The sequence below is a fragment of the Choloepus didactylus genome, chromosome 1 (assembly GCF_015220235.1).
Source record: "Choloepus didactylus isolate mChoDid1 chromosome 1, mChoDid1.pri, whole genome shotgun sequence".
Taxonomy (NCBI): Eukaryota; Metazoa; Chordata; class Mammalia; order Pilosa; family Megalonychidae; genus Choloepus; species Choloepus didactylus.
Genome location: NC_051307.1, coordinates 71,586,000 through 71,603,672, shown reverse-complemented (window position 1 = coordinate 71,603,672; position 17,673 = coordinate 71,586,000). Strand labels below are relative to the sequence as shown.

Below are 17,673 nucleotides of genomic sequence, written 5' to 3'. Positions count from 1 at the left end.
GGGAAGAGAAGCAGGATGCTGTTATTATGAAAGATTTGCAGCTTTAAAGATTTTGGTGTGAGGGATGTATAACTGTTTTTAGCTCCCTGACAGATATATCTGTGCTTTATTGGTCTGTAAGGAAAATGTACTGTTTTTCTCTCTCACTCTTCCCTACTCTCCCCCTTAGCACACTTAGTCGCTTCCTGTGGTTGTTCTGCCTGATCTCCTGTCCAGCGTTCCACCACTGGAAAGGTTGCTCTCTAACCCCATTATTCTGTTCTGAGACTCTCCTCCTGATCCATCTCTCACCTGGTCTATCTGGTCCCTGAGGACAAGGAAATAAGGAATTGAAATTTCATGAACAAAGATAAAATAAAATGAACAAAAATGGGAAGATGGATATTGCAGTGAGAATGAGGTGCTGTCTTCTTTACTCAAGATAATATAAAGGCTGCATTTGATCCAGAATTGATTTTTACTCCCAGCATTTCTTTAGATTAAGACCATCAACTCTGAAACAAAATATTGGGTTCAGGTGAACATTTCGAGATCTGGGTCAGAAAAATGATGGGTGAGACTGCAGATTGATACTTTTTCCTGGTATTTTGTTGTTGCTGTCAAAAATTTGTATGTTTAGTCAATAAGTCTACATGAGAGGTTCAAATGCCTTTCCATACAATTACAATCTTGTGTTCTTGTAGTAGGAATTTGGATGGAGGCCAGTGAGAGAAAACTACTCTCTGGATCCATAGCTCCATGGATTGGTAGCATGGAAGAAACTAGGAAAATGGATTTTAACTTATCATCATTCTTAATTAATATAATATTTTTTCATCCACTCTGGCTCTTTGTACTGTGGGTTATAAAGTGAGCCTACAGCCAATATCATGTGGTCTCTTCACTTCTTTTTTGATTTCCTTTGGGAGCCTTAGTTGTATGTGGAAGTTGCCTATTAGACGTACCATGTTTGGTGAGCTTTAAGTTTTACCTTCTGTCTTCTGCACCATGTGGCTGTCAAAACAGTAGCTTAAGATCGCCAAGATTCAATAAAAATTTCCATGTTGAAAGCTGAGTTTTGTTGATCTTTATCTCCTAGAATCGCTGCTTTCAAGTACTTCATGAGCTCAGCAGATTCCTTCCTTTTCTGACAACTCTTCATTGTGATTAAAAAGCTGTTTTTTAAACAAGAATTTTAGGAGTTTCAGCTAGATGAGTCTTCCAGAACTCCTAGACCATCCATTCTGCTGGAAATGGAAGCCAATCTTCCCTTATGCTTTAATTCTTGAGGGGTGATTGATTATTTTGGACCCAACTCTATCTTAGGACACATCAGTAAACTGGTTAAGAGTTGGTGTCTCTAATTCGAACATCTAAGTTTCAGTCATGGATTTATTAGCTGCTGGTTCTCTGAACTTGCACAAAATTTTTTATCTCTAAGCCTTAGCTCCCTCATTTGTAATGTTGGGGTAACAGTAATATTACCTGCCTCATAGGATTATTGTAAAGATTAAATATGTGTCATGGGAAATGTGAGTGGGAAAATAAACAGGCTAGTCTATTAAAGATGGTGAGGGCATTGTGTTTATTTATCGTAAATGTCAGAGCCATCCCTTGGAGCTAGCAGCAGGAAGGCTTTCTAAAGCGCAGACCAGGATTATTTTGCTGTGCCAGTCACCATATACGGAGAATAGCTCTAGCTTTAATTAAAAAGAGACAGAAATAAAAGGGAAAAGAAACAAATTATCTAACAATTACTGAACATTAGTCATATTCTTAAATTCTGACTGCTTTACATTAAGAATTATTAAGTCCTCATAACATTACTTTGTTCTAGTCTCCTTTACAAAGACGAGGAAACTAAGACTCAGGTTAATTTGTTCAAAGTCAGAGTTAGAAATGAATAGAGAATTTTTGCCTTTTGAGCCTGTACTCCTAGTGCTTATGAAGTCAAGGGTTACACAATCTGTGTGAATATTCATATTTGAATGTTTCTGTTCTCTGATATTCACCCCCACACACCTGATATTGTGCCTAATAGAGTACTACTGGTATTTCAAGTTCTGATGAAATGTCATCGCATCTCTGAGATGTTCCCCAAAGACTAACAGAATTAAATATTCCCTATTCTCTGCTCTCATAACACTGCACATAAAAAGCACACATCCCATTGCTTAGTTCTTTCTTCTCTACCCTCTATCCTGTGACTTTCCTGCATGTAGGAAGCATTATCTTACTTCTTAACACTCCCTTAAGACTATGCTTGTTGTTGTTACTACTATTTTAATCATTGCAGATGAGCTCAATACCCAGTATCTTGAAAGGGCTCAATATTTGTGTCTTAAATGGACAGTCAATTTTTAAGTTATTTTCCTCACAATGGAAAATCCAAGAATTCTAACTGCTTACCATAATTATTCATGATTGACTGTGGATTTTGAAATTTGTTTTATTCTGGGTCCACACAATTCTGCTATTGGCAGTCTTTCAAGGTGCAGAAACCATACCTTGTCTATTTGCTTTATATTGGTCCCCAGTTTGCCATCAGTTCTTAGTAAATCTTCTTTCTAATCAGCTTTTGAAAATGGAGCTCCCTGCTTTACTGCAGCCAGTTATGTAGATGGCTGTCACCAGGGCCTTCTCTTTAGCTACAGCCACCTTCACAGAATTGCTTTTCTTTCTTCAGCTCCATTTATGAGGCTGAAACCCTCCAGAACCATATGGTACAGCTGAATTGTGCTTTCTGCTCAGAGCAGATTTCAAAATTTTTAACACCATGTTATTTACTGGTCCCTTAGTTATACAAGAAAACTAGGAATCTCACATGTGTTAGCAATTGTAGCTCCAGTAGCTGCAGATTTACAACAGGCAAGCATACGTTTACAACCTTGTTTTCGGATCTCATCTCTTAACTTCCTAGTGTTATAGCAGAAATGTATCTGAGCCGGAACCTTGTTCATGCTCCAGGGCTAGACTTGAATCTGTGTGTAATATGGATGATTGCCTAATCCAAGAAAATGATGCTTTTTAAATTTAGTTATGTTTTCAAATTCATCCTTGGTGTTACATGTCTGACCATTTTCCCCTGGCAAACATAGTAGCCTTCATTACAAAATTGAGTCATGAAATTTGCGTGCTTTAGAGATAAGCCTAATGCTCTGTCAGAGCACTTAACCACAGTGCAAAAATGTTGTGATTAAAAAGAAACTGCACATTTAAGTAGGAGTAATTAGAAGTGAATTCTTAATTGTAAAGTTACACAAGCATTTATGCTTTGCTTTGCTTTGAGATCCCAAGTATATGAAAGGTGCTATATAAATGCAAATTACTTGTCACATCATTCATGCCATGTATTCATGACATTGAAAATATGCATTTATGCTGAACTAAACTTAATAAAATAATAAATATGAAGTATCTATTAAATAGGGCTACATTTCCATTAGTCAAAAAAGTGCATTTCTTTATTATCCTTTTAAATATATACCTGTGCCAAGTAAGATGCCAAGTTCTGTCTATATCTGATTAAGAGAATGAAGTTTAAAAATAAACTCTCCACTGATTAAACTAAAAAAAAAAACTGTAAACAGTTTTTAAAAATATTACTATTGCAGCTTAAGAGCATTTAAATTAGTCTCTGAATGTGAACAACATGCTAGTCTAGTACATTCATTGCCTATTGATAATTTAAAGAGCATCTTTCTCTAAGACTCATTAGATGATAATTTACAAATTAGAATATTTCATTGCTATAAATATTTTAACCATGGTTTTAGCCTCCTGAAATAGTCTCTACATCAGAAGTTTGAGTTTGGACTATTTAACATCAACTTTATGAATAGCAAGATTTAAAAACTACATAAGAGAACACTTAGGGTCTAATCCTCACCAGTTGATGCCAGAAAATAGTAAACATCTTGTCTCCCTATACCTCCATTTTCCATGTATTTGCCAATTAAAAAAAAATGTTTTTTAGGGCAGTGCTTCTCAGTCACTAATGTGCTCCTGAGTCACCTGGAGATCGTGTTAAAAGGCAGATTCTGATTCAGTAGGCTCAAAGTGAGGCCTGAGATTCCGCATTTCTAGCAATCTTTCACGTGATACGAATGCTATTGTTATGCAGACTACACTTGGAGTAGCAAAGTTTTAGGGCAGGGGGCTACAAACTTCTTCTGGAAAAAAATAAATGGCAAATATTTTAGACTTTGTGAGCCGTGCAGTCCTGTTACAACAAGTCAACTCTTCCACTGAAGCATGAAAGCAGCCATAACTAATACATACATGAATGAGCATGGAAATGTTCCAATAAAACTTAATTTAAAAAAACAGGCGGTAGGTGGATTGGGCTTCTGAGGTGCAGTTTACTGCTGCCTATTTTAAGTGAACTCTAGATGTTCTCTTAAGCAATTTATCTATACTCTTAACTTGAACCTATGCAAAGTTAATGCAGCAGAGCTTAAGTCAAACTCTTCAATAGTCTTCAATGACTGTTAGGCCCTGGAAGTCCCAAATAAAGTTTATATAGACCCCACTTACATTGTCAGTCTTCCTTTTCCTTCATCTCCTAGTATTTTCATCTCCTTTCCTGACTCCCCACATTAAAGATCTCTAAGGAAACATTTGAATCAGTTGGTAGTTAACATATTCGTAGAATCCCTAAGAGACTCCTCAAAGAGCAGAGTGGAAATGCTGTAGAGTAAGAGTCCCTTTATTTATTGGGTAATCTCTTCTTTGCTAATTTCTCTACATTAAATAATCCAAATTCTCAAATAAAGCCACATAATTAATTAACCAGGCAGTGTTGGATGCTAAAGTTGAAATCTCCTGTCATTTTATACATATCCAATCTTTTTCCCTATCTATGTCAAGATCTGACTGTCCTTTCTGGTCGGACCTTTTGTCTTTCCCATCATCTAGCCTCAGGATCTTCCATGGGCTCTGTCATTTGACAACTCCAGGGTTGATGTTTCATTAAATTGATCAGGCCAGAATTCCCTATCCATGAGTTACCTCAGTACCAATGTCTAAAGATATTCTTTACTCTATTTCCACACTTAAAGAGAAATAAAACTAAGGAATGTGCTAAACTGTGTTAGGGATATTTAACATTGTAAACTATTATTAATAATACCATATAATAGTAAGTCAATAATATCACATTTTCATTAAATTGACTACTAAACAGTCAAGTATTTTTTTAAAGGAGTTATACATGATTTCTTCTTTAAATAAAAGATATATCAGTCAACAGTCCTAGTAGAAATTATGGGCTACAGTAGGGGTTGGTGAACTGTGACCTGAGAGCCAAATCCAGCCAGCTCTGTTTTGTATGATCTGCTAGTTAAGAATGGTTTTTATATTTTTTTAGTTGTTGAAAAGAATATCAGAAGTCAAGTAATTTTTCATGACACATGAAAATCATGTGAAATTAAAATTTCAGTTTCCATAAACACAGTTTTATTGGAACACAGCCAGGCCACTCATTTTCCGATCATCTCTATTGTCTATGGCTGCCTTTGTACTACAGTGGCAGAGTTGATTAGTTGCAAGGGACTACTTGACCCTCAAAGCCTAAATTTTTCACAATCTGTCCATTAAAAGAAAACATTGGACTGATCCCTGGGTTAGAATATAAAATATCCCATGATTTATATCTATGTACATCACTAAAACTAGATTACTCCTAAAATCAATTAGTTAAAACAAAGCAACTAAGGTTGAGCACATGGAAGCTATATTTGGAAGACAAGGATAAAAGAAATTGATTAAATAGGTATATCTTGTCTAGTTCACAATATAACCACAAAGTTTTTCATTAACATTTAACAAGTGCTAACTATTTTCCAGGAACTCTTCTAAGAGTTTGTAATGGAATTATCTGACTAATCTTTACCTTCAAAAATTGGCAGTACGGTTTTATCCATCTGGAGATGAGGAATTGAGAGAGGGTGACCCAACAAGCAAAAGCAAAGTCAAGATCAGAACAGCATCAATTTGACTCTTGAGATCAATGATATGACTGATTTCCTTATACAAGTGTTGATTATTTGGTAATCTGTATGAAGGGAACTATCTATTTTCTCAAGATCTAAGTGATCTTCTGGACCAACTGTGGTTTTAGTCAATTTGAGATGAAATGGAACGCCTATAGATTATTATTACTGTCACTGAGGTGCCCACATCTTATAAAATGGATTCTTATGTTTGCCTCTGCATTTGAGTGACTGAAATAAAATAAAAGCAGGCAGGTTAAAGTTTAACCCAGGTAAAATGGAGGCTTCCACAGAAGGTGAAGATTATTTTCTGTACACTGAATTAAGGTCTTCCCTATCCAGAAGCTATTTAGCATAGGGACTGAAAAAAAGGAAACTTTGCTTTATGCTTTGTATAATATACAGACTGTGACTTTTTTCTTTGCCTGGTGACCTCATTACAATTCTTAAAGGCTTTACTTAAATACATTTTAAAGATGCTATGTTTATGTATATATGCATACATAAAATCAGGTGAGTTAGGTGGCATAGTCAGCACTTTCATTACTGAAATTAGATGCATTACCAGCTTTTCTCCTCACAAAAAATTTGGTTTCCACAGAGAACAATAGGTCATGCATAAAGCAATTAGTGATATAGGTCAGGGCAATCATTTTAATTCAGAGCAAGCTTAAAACGGATTGTTTACTTACTCTTGACTTATTTGAATTGCTAGTGGAATTTCTTAGGTTTTAGAGTAAATTCTGCTACGTAAAGTAGACATGATCTCTATGTGACTCCACTGTTGGAATTAAAATCAATTGGGATAGATGTGAGGTTAATTGTAGATAAAACAAGCGCTTCAGTTTGAAGTTAAGGAAATAGAAACATGGATACTTTGAATTCTCTGTGTATTTTTTTCCTCCCATTGCATCACAGACCTCAGATGAGTTGACCTTCAGATAAGTCTGCTTACAGAGGCTTTTGCCCACATAATTTGTGGAGGTCTCTTGACTGAGTAATTGGGCATTCAGTTAGAAGCTTTATTTTGACAGTGGGCTATTAGGTTAATTCTGCATTCAAAAATGCATCCTATAGTGAAGACAACTTTTTTTTTTTTTTTAATAATGAGTTGTCAAGCCAATTCCCATTTTTCAAGCATTTTGCTTTCTTCAGATGGCACAACATTTGGTAAACAGATCATGTTATTTAACTATATTCACTTCTTGTTCATCCACAGCAGAAATCTTGTTTCTCCCCTAAAGAGAAACTTAAATGTGATATTTATAATTCACATGAAGGCTGTAGGAGTAATGCTAGCATCAAGTGCTTATGATTATATTTAGCTAATAAAAAATATATAAGGAATTTCTTGTAGATCTTGCTTATTACCATTGACCTGAAACACAGCATCATTTAAATTTCAACAACACTGCCCTCTGCTATGAAAAATTGTCCGAAGGCCAAAGAATTATCTCCAGAGCTATTCATTGCTGTACATTAAAAGTTGGTGGAGATCAGATTTCCACTGACAGTATGAAAGGGAGAACTGAGTGTTTTGTGGAAACTACTAATTTCAATAAATAATTTTCAAATGATTTCATTAGATAATTGGAGCATTTCAAATACAAATTTATAGAGAATTCGGAAAAAAAAACGAATAGTGGCATTTAGTACCCCACCATGCAAACAAATTTGACTGTCACTTTAAAAATGAACATATAATTATTAAAGTCCCATCATCTTATTTTATTATTTCAGAGGATCATGGTTTACTAAGTTTTCTATATCTTGATGAAAAACATAAATTTTTAATTAGCAGTTCTGAGAATAACACAAATCTAGCGCTGGGTTTGATTTTATTAACCAAAGAAAGACAAGTAACACACACACACACACACACATGCACACATACCACAACTGCTCTGGAGGTGGGGGGTGGGGGGTGGGAATCAACAAACAAACAAAATAATGAAAGCAAAACACACAAAAGGGAAAACTTCATGTAGTTCCCCTCTTCTATATTTCCTAAATATTCAAGTCTATATTTATTGTGTTAATCAGGTTTATTTGACATAAGACAAACATCAGCATTAGAGAATATTAGGAAGTAGCACTTGATTGTGTAGGTGGAATGGTGAAAAAACCTTTCTATTTATTAATTTTTTTCCTTTTCACAAGAATAAAAGTGACATATTTTGATTTGATATGGAAACTTGAACAAATCATACACTTAATTCTCTATAAAAGGAAATGTGGACAACAAGATTTATCAATTTTACCTCATTGGGTATTGATAGTATCAAACAAAAAACCTCTTCAATTATATCAGCACACTCTGAATTTGTTTGCATGCTACCCCTAATATTGTTAATTAAACCAATTATTGTCTTCAATTTTCTTGAGGAACACAAGAACTTCTTTATCTTTTCCTAGTGGAAGGATATAAGTAACAGTTACCAAATTCTGGTCAACTCCGTTATGCAATTATTTCTGATTCTTTCTCTCTTTTTATTTTAAACTTTATTTCTCAAAAAAATTAAAAAAAAAAAACACATTTCATACAAAACAAGGGAATAAGAAAAACAAATATCCTAAAATAAAATAAATAAATAAAATAAATAAAAGCTACATTGCTACATTTGCTTCCAATATGCTCCTACTATACCCCAAGAAAATTAACGAACTATAGTCATTTCTGAGCATTCCCATATGATTAAGATTACCCTTAATACATTATCTGTTCTTATTAGAGTATTGTTCCCCCTTCACTAGTTGCTGTCTATCTCTAGGTCCCCTGTATTCTATAACATAAGACACTTGTTTTATGTTTTTCAGAGTTCATTTAGTAGTATCATATAATATCTCTCCTTTTGTATCGGACTTATTTCACCCAACATTATGTCCTCAAGGTTCATCCATGTTGTCATATACTTGAGGACCTTCTCTAGCTGAATGCTCCTTTCTCAAAGAAAATAATGTGAGTGAAAGAAAACATATATCCACACTTTTGTTTGATTTAAAAAAAAAAAATTGGTAAAATTTTCCAGGTGTTAAGGCACTGGTTTTCAGCTTCTGATCTTTGGTCACCGTGTCACAGTGTGTCTCTGAGTTCTAGCATATCCAAATAAACCAATGTTTCAATGTTTTGCTCTAATGCATTTGACCCATTTTACTGATATGATTATGTATTTCTTGCTACCCAGATTTCTAATTTTCCCTTTCAGCTTGCTCCTTGGTTTTTCTAATTAGATCATTGACGTTTTGTTGGTGCTGTTTTTTAATTCCTTGAAGAATGAGCCCAAACTTACAAAATTACAACATCTACTCCATCAATTAACTAAAAAATGAAGTACATTTCAGCCAATAGGCAGCTTGGATAAGCTCAGTTGCTTCTCCTTCTTGACAAAACTGAGCTTCAACTGTGTAATGAAGTGTACTGTACATATTAACTGAGAAAATGATGAAAGGTAAAATGAGGTAATACAAACACAATGTTTTTGTCTCCTCACAATACCTGGCTTTATGTCCATTATGTCCATTGAAAGCTTCCCATTTAAAAGAAAAATTTCATGCGAAACACCTACAAATACAAGGTACTCAGAAGAAGACTTTTTCCTGGGGAGCAACTTCTGATACTTTTTAATATGTTTCTTACAGGTGTATACATATATATCGCAACTGATACTTACTACAAGTATTTAAATGAAAACATTGCTCCCTAACCTATCATCAAGATATAGATACTCACTGCTGTCAATGATTTCCACTTCAACACAAATAACCACAGTTGGAGAAGAGGCTTTAGTTGTCCATTAGACAATGAAGTTTCTGCTGGCAGAGCTCCTGTTGGTTCTGCTCTAGAGCTACACTGTCCAGTGTGGTAGCCACTAGCTACATGTAAACATTTGAATCTATATTTAGATTAATTAAAATTAAACAACATTAAAAAATCAGTTTCTCAGTCACACTAATCACATACCAAGTCCTTATGACCACACATGGCTAGTGACTACTGTATTGGATAATACAGATTTATTAGTTTCATCATTGCAGAGAATTTGTTTGGACAGAATTGCTTTAGAGCCTATCATAGTTTCTGGAAAAAGAAATAAATATTAATTGAATTAATTTATTAATCAGTCTCTAGAGATCAGCAATCCTGAATACTTTGCCGTCAGATGGGGAGGTGAATTTTGGAGTGACAACTTAGGGGCAAGTGTGCTCTGGGGTTTTTGCTGCTGTTGTTTTTGTGGGAAGATCCTAATGCAGTTATTTTCCCCTATAATCTACTTTCTATATCAGAGAAGCAGCATGGATTATCAAATCTTAAGAAATCTCATGAGTAATTGTGATCATTAACAGGCATTCATGACATGGTGGTAGTTGTGTGGATATTCAACAAATAACCCTCCTGATTGAACAGCACTGAAAGAACTCGGCAATAGGAGAATATATATTTTCAATTGCAGCATTACAACTTCTTTGACTAACTAAATAAGATGCAAGGAAAATGTTCCGAATCAAATATGTGAGTTCAGTGTTATTGCAAAAGGAGTATAGAAAAATAATTGTTAAAGAAAGATGTTTTCAATTAAATGTTCTATAACTTTCTCTCATTATAGAAGTTTTCCATTAAATCCCCAAAAGCTAGATCCAATTTAAGGCTTGTCACTCCATCTTTGGTTCACACTGCTTTCCTAGATACAATAACACCCTGTAACACAGTATTACACTGGCCACAGACCATAATATATAAGAATTTACTGTTTCCTTGTCATTGAAATTCTGCAGGGCATTTAATATCTGTCCACTGTAAAGAACTGTTTCCTTTTGGGCTATAATACTAAAACAAGGAAAAACAAGTGATGAGATTCTTTTAATGTGGTGTTTTAGTTTCAACTGAAGTGAGTGGAACATCTCCTTAAGCCACAAATTAAGGAGAAATGGAAATTGACACAGCAATTTGTAAACAAACAAACAAAAAAAACACAACCAACTCATTAATCTTTTTCCCAGTGTTCATTTCTCCAAGGAATTCTGTAATCTAGTACAAGAGTTAAAATCATAGGAAACCTATTGAAAGGAAGCCCTGAAATCATTTAGCCAAAATTCTTCATTGGGCAGAAAAGAACAGGATGCCACCAAAGTTCTTCATAAGTTTCAAGAGCTAAAGTTCAGAAATCTTGCACTTCCATGGATACTAGAGAAAGGGTACTTTGAAATGAATTCTTGTAACAACAAAAATGTATTGAGAATTTACAAGGGTCAAGCCATTGAGGGTTTTCATTAAAATATTAGGCGGGTATAGTTTCAAAAAATAATTGTATTGGTTCTCACTATCTTAGAGACTTAGATACCCTTCTTTGGCATCTGTTCTTACCAAAGGCAATAGTTCTGTTTATGACTTAAAAGTAAGCCGACTTCATCCTGTTAACTTGACATTTTATAAGGTAACACTCATCAGATCTCAACAATAAAATATAGCTTTTCACTAGTAATTGCTCTAAACACTTAGCAAAAATAAACACTGGTGGAATTATATTTATTAATGTTTCCCTGGTGAAGGAGTGGCCAATTAGAGAAGTTATTGACTCTTTACATTGTAGCTCTGAAAAACTAGATGACTGTTTAGAGACCAATTTGGTTGTAGAAAGTGAGATACTTTCATTCATCCATTCTTTCATTGAACAAATATTAATTCAGTACCTACTGTTTGGGCACTGAATTATATCTACTGTTTGGGCACTGAATTAGATGCTTGGGACTCATGAGTGAACACAGTGAACATTCTTGCTCTGCAGGAGCTTATATTTTAGCAGAAAGTCATAAACTTTTAAAATGAGATAATACGTAAGTAGCTTTTCTAGTGTGTTAGAAGACGATAATTGACATAGAATAAATAATAAGTGGAGCAAGATGAGGAGTAACAGGAATAGTGAGTGAGTGGCAGATCATATCTAAATGAGATAGCCAGAGTTGGTCTTACAGTGTCTACTAGCAAATGTTTTCAGAAGAGGGAATTAACCATGTGGATGCTTTGAAGAAAGTTCCAATCAGAAGGAACAGTGGGTATTAATGCCCTAATGTAGGATGGTATCAAGTTTGAGGGACAGTAAAGAGGCCAACGGGTCTGGAGCCAAGTGTGTGAAAAGAGAGTAGCAGGACCTGAGATCAGAGAAGCCACAGGGTACTAGATCATGTAAGATCACTGTGAGAACTTTGACCTCCTCAAAGTGAAATGTGAAGTCATTTCAGGGTCTTAAACAGAAGAGTATGTGATCATTACTGACATTGCAACTTACATGTTGTTTGACCAAATTATGTTTATCTGATTATCCACAACAAACTTTGTATAAATTGCATTTTGACGTAGATATGGAAATAGTTGAAACTTGCATCCAATTAAAGTCATATTGCTCATTCAATATTATTCAAAATTATAGATATTCATTAAACACCCTGTATGCCATAGCACGGACTTCATGGTAGAAAAGAAAATGTGTCAGGTTTAACATCTTTCAAACATCTACTTCAAGTGTAGGTTTTCATATTTCTAATTAAGTCTTGTTTGTGTGAAGCTATTCCCTAAGTGTTCCTCTAATAAAAAAAGACGATATCTGACAAAAATCAGACAATGAACTCATTGTTATTGTTTCTTTTCCATAGGAAAATGTTCTTTGAAACTTTTCAAGAATTTTCTGTGGGCAGGTTTTTCAATGCTGCTTTTGTGCCTATTTGAAGAGAAACTACAAAAAAAAAAGAAGGGATGGAAAGATGCTTTTAAGAAATATAGGTAAGGACAAAGCTAATTTTTTCTTAAGAGACCTCTCTGAAGAACTGCATTGTATCATCTCTACTAAAAACATATTGGGGGAAATTATTCAGATGAAACCAAACCATCACCTGCAGAACAATCTGGTAAAATGAGTCTGTTCTGAGATATCTGCAAATTGTTTTTATCTTGATTTTTTTTTCAAACCCATCTAGGATAAAGGCTATCATTCGCTTGACCACATAATTCAGGAAAAGAAGGAAGCATATTCTGGCAAAGAAAATGCATATAATATAAATATATTCTCACTCAAAAATTTTTATTCCTTAAATGTGTTGCACCTTCACAGTGCTGTTGAATCTGATAATGACATCCTTCACATTGTCTTTCATCCTTCCTTATAGCTATTGTAGTTACACTGTAGAACAACTCATTTCAACAGACTTGTTTTAAAAACTTATTAACTTTCTTCCTTGCCTTCAGAACTATGGCCTAAAGACTTACTGCAAAGTTTTTGAACCTAAATTAGTCTCATTTTCTTCCCTGTAAAAGGAGATAATTATACAGGGAAGAGTATCAGTGTCAGTGTGCTTAAAGAGTTTTAAAGATGAGACAATTCGTGTTGGTCACCTAGAACAGTACCTAAACACAATCAGTACTGAGTAAATTTTAGGTATTAGTATTATTATCTGTCTCACAATCCATATTGTTTCTCTGATCTGGTTAAATTTTTTGCAGATTTTATTGAGATACATTCACATATCATATTTCCATCTAACGTATATAATTATTGTCTCACAGTATCATCAACCAGTTGTGCAATCATCATGCTCAATTTTAGACTGTTTTCATTGCTCCAAAAAGACAATTATCAGATAAACACAAAAAAAGAAAACTCAAAACACCCTCTATCCCTTATCTCCCCCTATTATTGACCCCTAGTGTTGGTGTGGTACACCAGTTACTGTTGATGAAAGAATTTTAAGGTGTTACTATTAACTATAGTCCATAGCCTGCAATAGGTATTTTTCCCCATATATGCTTGATTATTAACTGTTTGTACCAGTGTCACACATTTGTACTAGTTCATGCAAGAACTTATTTAAATCTGTAGTGTTAACTGGTGACATACATGGCTCTAAACAACGCCTTTCAACCAAATTCACCTACAATACAGCACTATCCTTTATATTAATAACAAGATACCCTCACCCCATATCTATTTCCAAACATTTTAGTTCAGCCTCATTATACATTATGAACATATTAGGTAACCATTCTCCCTCTCTAGCTTCTGTCTAAGTATCCTATATTCTACATTCTAAGACTCTGAGTTTACATATTCTAGTTAGTTAATATTAGTGAGCTCAAACAATATCTGTCCTTTTGTGTCTGACTTATTTCACTCAGTATTATGTCCTCAAGATTCATCCATGTTGTTGCATGCTTCAGGACCTCATTTCTTCTTACTTCTACATAATATTCCACCATATGTATATACCACATTTTGTTTATTCACTCATCTGGTGATGGGCATTGGATTGTTTCCATCTTTTGGTGAACACTGTAACTTCTGGTTATATACCCCCAAGATCTTCTGGTTATATACCGAGGAGGGATGGGGGGAGAGACTGAGAAATGGCACATGATTTGGCTTCCATTGAACTCTTGCATGACATGGAAAGAAGTCCCTGTCAGTTCTCAAGGGCAATATCACCCATCGCTCTGAGACTCCCTGGATCTGCACAGCATGAAAACAAGCTCCTACCACCTCCAAAGAGGGAGCTGGAGAACTCAGAGTAGACCAAGATTATGTCCTGGAGGGTCAGGTCAGAGTCCTCAGGTTCACAGGGACACAGAGTTGAATGAGGACATCAGGGAAGATAACAATGTTTTAAGCAAGAAGATAGGTGAAAGTACATGACCAAGTCTTCTAGTCAATAGCCATGACTCACCAGTCCAGATGGTCAGAGAGGAAAAGTGTCTCCTGGCAGGCTTGCCAAAAGATGTTGTTGCATTGAATTTCTAGGTTCTTGGCTATGCCGCAAGAAAGAATTCAAGGGCACAGCACAGATTGAGTAAGCAGGCAGAAAGCATATTAAGTACACATGCAAAGGGGAACATGTGGCCGCTCTCAGAAGAAAAGAGAGGTTAGAGGCCCTCTAGTAGATTTTTAATTTGATCTACAGCATCTTTCATTTCCACAAGATCTACTATTTTTCTATTTATTCTTTCAAATTTTTCTTTATGTTCTTCTAGTGTCTTCTTCCTATCCTTTCTCTCTTTAGCCAACTCACTGAAGTTATTTAGATTTGTTTGAACATCTTTGATTAGTTGTTTCAAATTCTGCATCTCCTCTGGCTTTTTAATTTGATTTGATCATTTGGCTTGGCCATATCTTCTCACTTCTTCACGTGGTTTGTGATTTTTTTGCTGATTTCTTGGCATTTTACTATCTTGATAAGGTTATTTTGAAAGTTGGTTTCCCAACTGTCAAATAGAGGCAAGAGGCTATCCTGGAGGTTACTCTTATGCAAGCTCCAGCTAGATATCCCAAATGACCACAGTATGCCAACCCTAACCAACAGTAGTCCTGAAATACCTAGGTCCCTATCTGTGACTATAAAAGTTTAACACACTAAATATATTTTTCAGAATCTTAAATCCACTAGAGTGATCCCATCCCAGTCAAGTCCTAAAACCTGGAGGCGCCAGCCTCTCTAAGAACATCAACTGATGGGACCCCCTTTCCCATAATGTCGACACCCCTTTTCAATATGAACAAATTAGGGTGGTCACTGTCTAGACATCCCTGAAGATTGAGAAAGTGATTAAATGAGAGGAAGGGGTAGCAACAGACAGGATGGTATTTAACAAAGGATTATGAATACTGAATCTTTATATAAATATATATATTTGCATATACATATTTTTGATACTGGGTATTAGAATATCTAGAAGAAAATACTGAAATGGTGGATCTGTAACCCATAACATTCTTTTAAATTTGCTCTATAGCTACTTGTTAAATTGTACTTTGAAAGTTATCACCTTTCTGTATATATATATCACAATAAGGAAATAATTGGAATTGTGGAACTGTAATCCATAACATTCTTTGCAATTTGCTAAATACTTGTTAAATCATACTTTGAAAGTTAACACTGTTCTATATATATGTTAAATTTCACAATAAAAATGTATTATAAAATTTTTTTTAATAAAGTCCAACTTATCAATAAAAAAAAAAAGAAAGTTGGTTTCCCTCGCTCACCTAATGTTTTGTTGTTGCTTGGGTTTGCATTGAAAGTCTCCTTTGGCACTTGGTTTGTCAGCAATTCCCAGCCAGTCCAAGGTCAGCACCTAACTCAGGGGGTTCACCCCCTTCCAGAAGTCTGTTGGAGTCTGGGCAGAAACACAGCTTTCCAGACTGCACTTTCCCAGTAGTTCCAGCAGATGGCACTCTTGTGCCATGTCTTTTCCACAACCTACCTCTCCCTGACTGTGGCAGATGGCTGGGCATGGTTCAGACCAGGTGAAAGTCCAGTCAAGGCCATGGGCCCCAGGGCATGCTGGGAGCCACCAGCTCTGGGGTTGGGGGGTGGGCACTGTGCACATGGCGAAGACTCCAGCTTGTAGGTGCATTGGGTCTGGTCATTCCTGGACTCCTATGTGGAAAGATTTTGGGCTATGGGACTCAGAGGTTCAACTTTACCAGCCAGCTGTGCCCAGGAGTGCACTGCTTTTCAAAGGACAGCAAGACCACCTCGGGGGTTGGGGAAGGGCACCTGACATTGCAATGCAGCTCCCTCACCCCTGCAGCTCTGCTTGTGTATGCAGTGAGTGCTCTGAGCACCTGTGTAGAGAGGATCGAGCAGCAGGACCAGAATGTCTCTCTCAGCAGCCAACTGTCAGATCAGCTCTGCTCTGCATCCCCCTCTTCTCCCAGGGGAGGGATTCCCAGATTCCCCCAAGTCCAGGCATCTGCAGTGGCCTGCCTTAGGGGTGGGGGTGGGCACTAGGCAGTGCAGCAGGTCTTGGTATGTGGATAAAATGAATCTACTGGCTCCCGGGTACCCATTCAGGAGCCCTAAGCTGTGGGATGAGAGGAATGCCTTCTCCATCTCTCTGAAGTAGGGGTGTGCTGCTTCTTAGCTGCCAGATCTGGCCACTGCACAGGAGCCGACCTTAGGAGTGGTCATGATTGACTACATTTCACCTCAATTTCTCAGTCAGTTTCTCTGCTTTTCCATCAAGGTTTTCCTTATATAATGCAGAGGTCCTTCTATGGTCACTCAGACTCTGGAACTGCTGCTTTGGTCATTTTCTGTCTGTTCTCTAGATGTTTTATGGTGAGTTCTGCCTCTTGGTGGTTGTAGATGCTAATGTAGGAGATGCCCACAGCCATACACCACACCACAAGGCTTGCCATGTCAGAGATGCTGAGTTCCTGCTCCTCCTCGGTGATCACCAGGTCCATGTATACCGACAGCTTCTGTGCACCAGTGTAGCCCAAGGTGCCCTTGACCATGACATTGTTGAGAAGCTTGGGGTCGCAGTTCATCAGATCGATCTCCTTGGTGTGGGCATTGTACACTTGCTTTTCATTCATCTCCTCCGCCATGGCCTTGTTGTTGTGCTTGTAGATGTTGCCCTGTTCCCGGATGGGAGCAGTGTAGAGATGTCCCACTGCATCTACATATTTGCCCCCAGACATGCTGGCCTGTGGCTGGGTGAAGTCTCTGAAGAGGTTGCCCTGGGCAGTCTGACCTAGGTTAATTTTTGTAAAGCATTCTATTCATTAACACCTTGTGCCAGTTTGAATGCATTGTGTCCCCCAAATGCCATTATCTTCGATGTAATCTTGTGTGGGCAGATGTTATCAGTTTTGATTAGATTTCTTTGTGTGTTTCTTTGGAGATGCGCCCCACCCAGCTGTGGGTGATG

At 36.4% G+C, this 17,673-nt stretch overlaps 1 pseudogene; it reads right to left on the bottom strand.

Annotated features, from left to right (window-relative positions):
• Positions 1-16,928, bottom strand: part of LOC119515496 — a 132,191-nt pseudogene extending 115,263 nt beyond the window's left edge.
• Between the last annotated feature and the right edge of the window lie 745 nt (positions 16,929-17,673).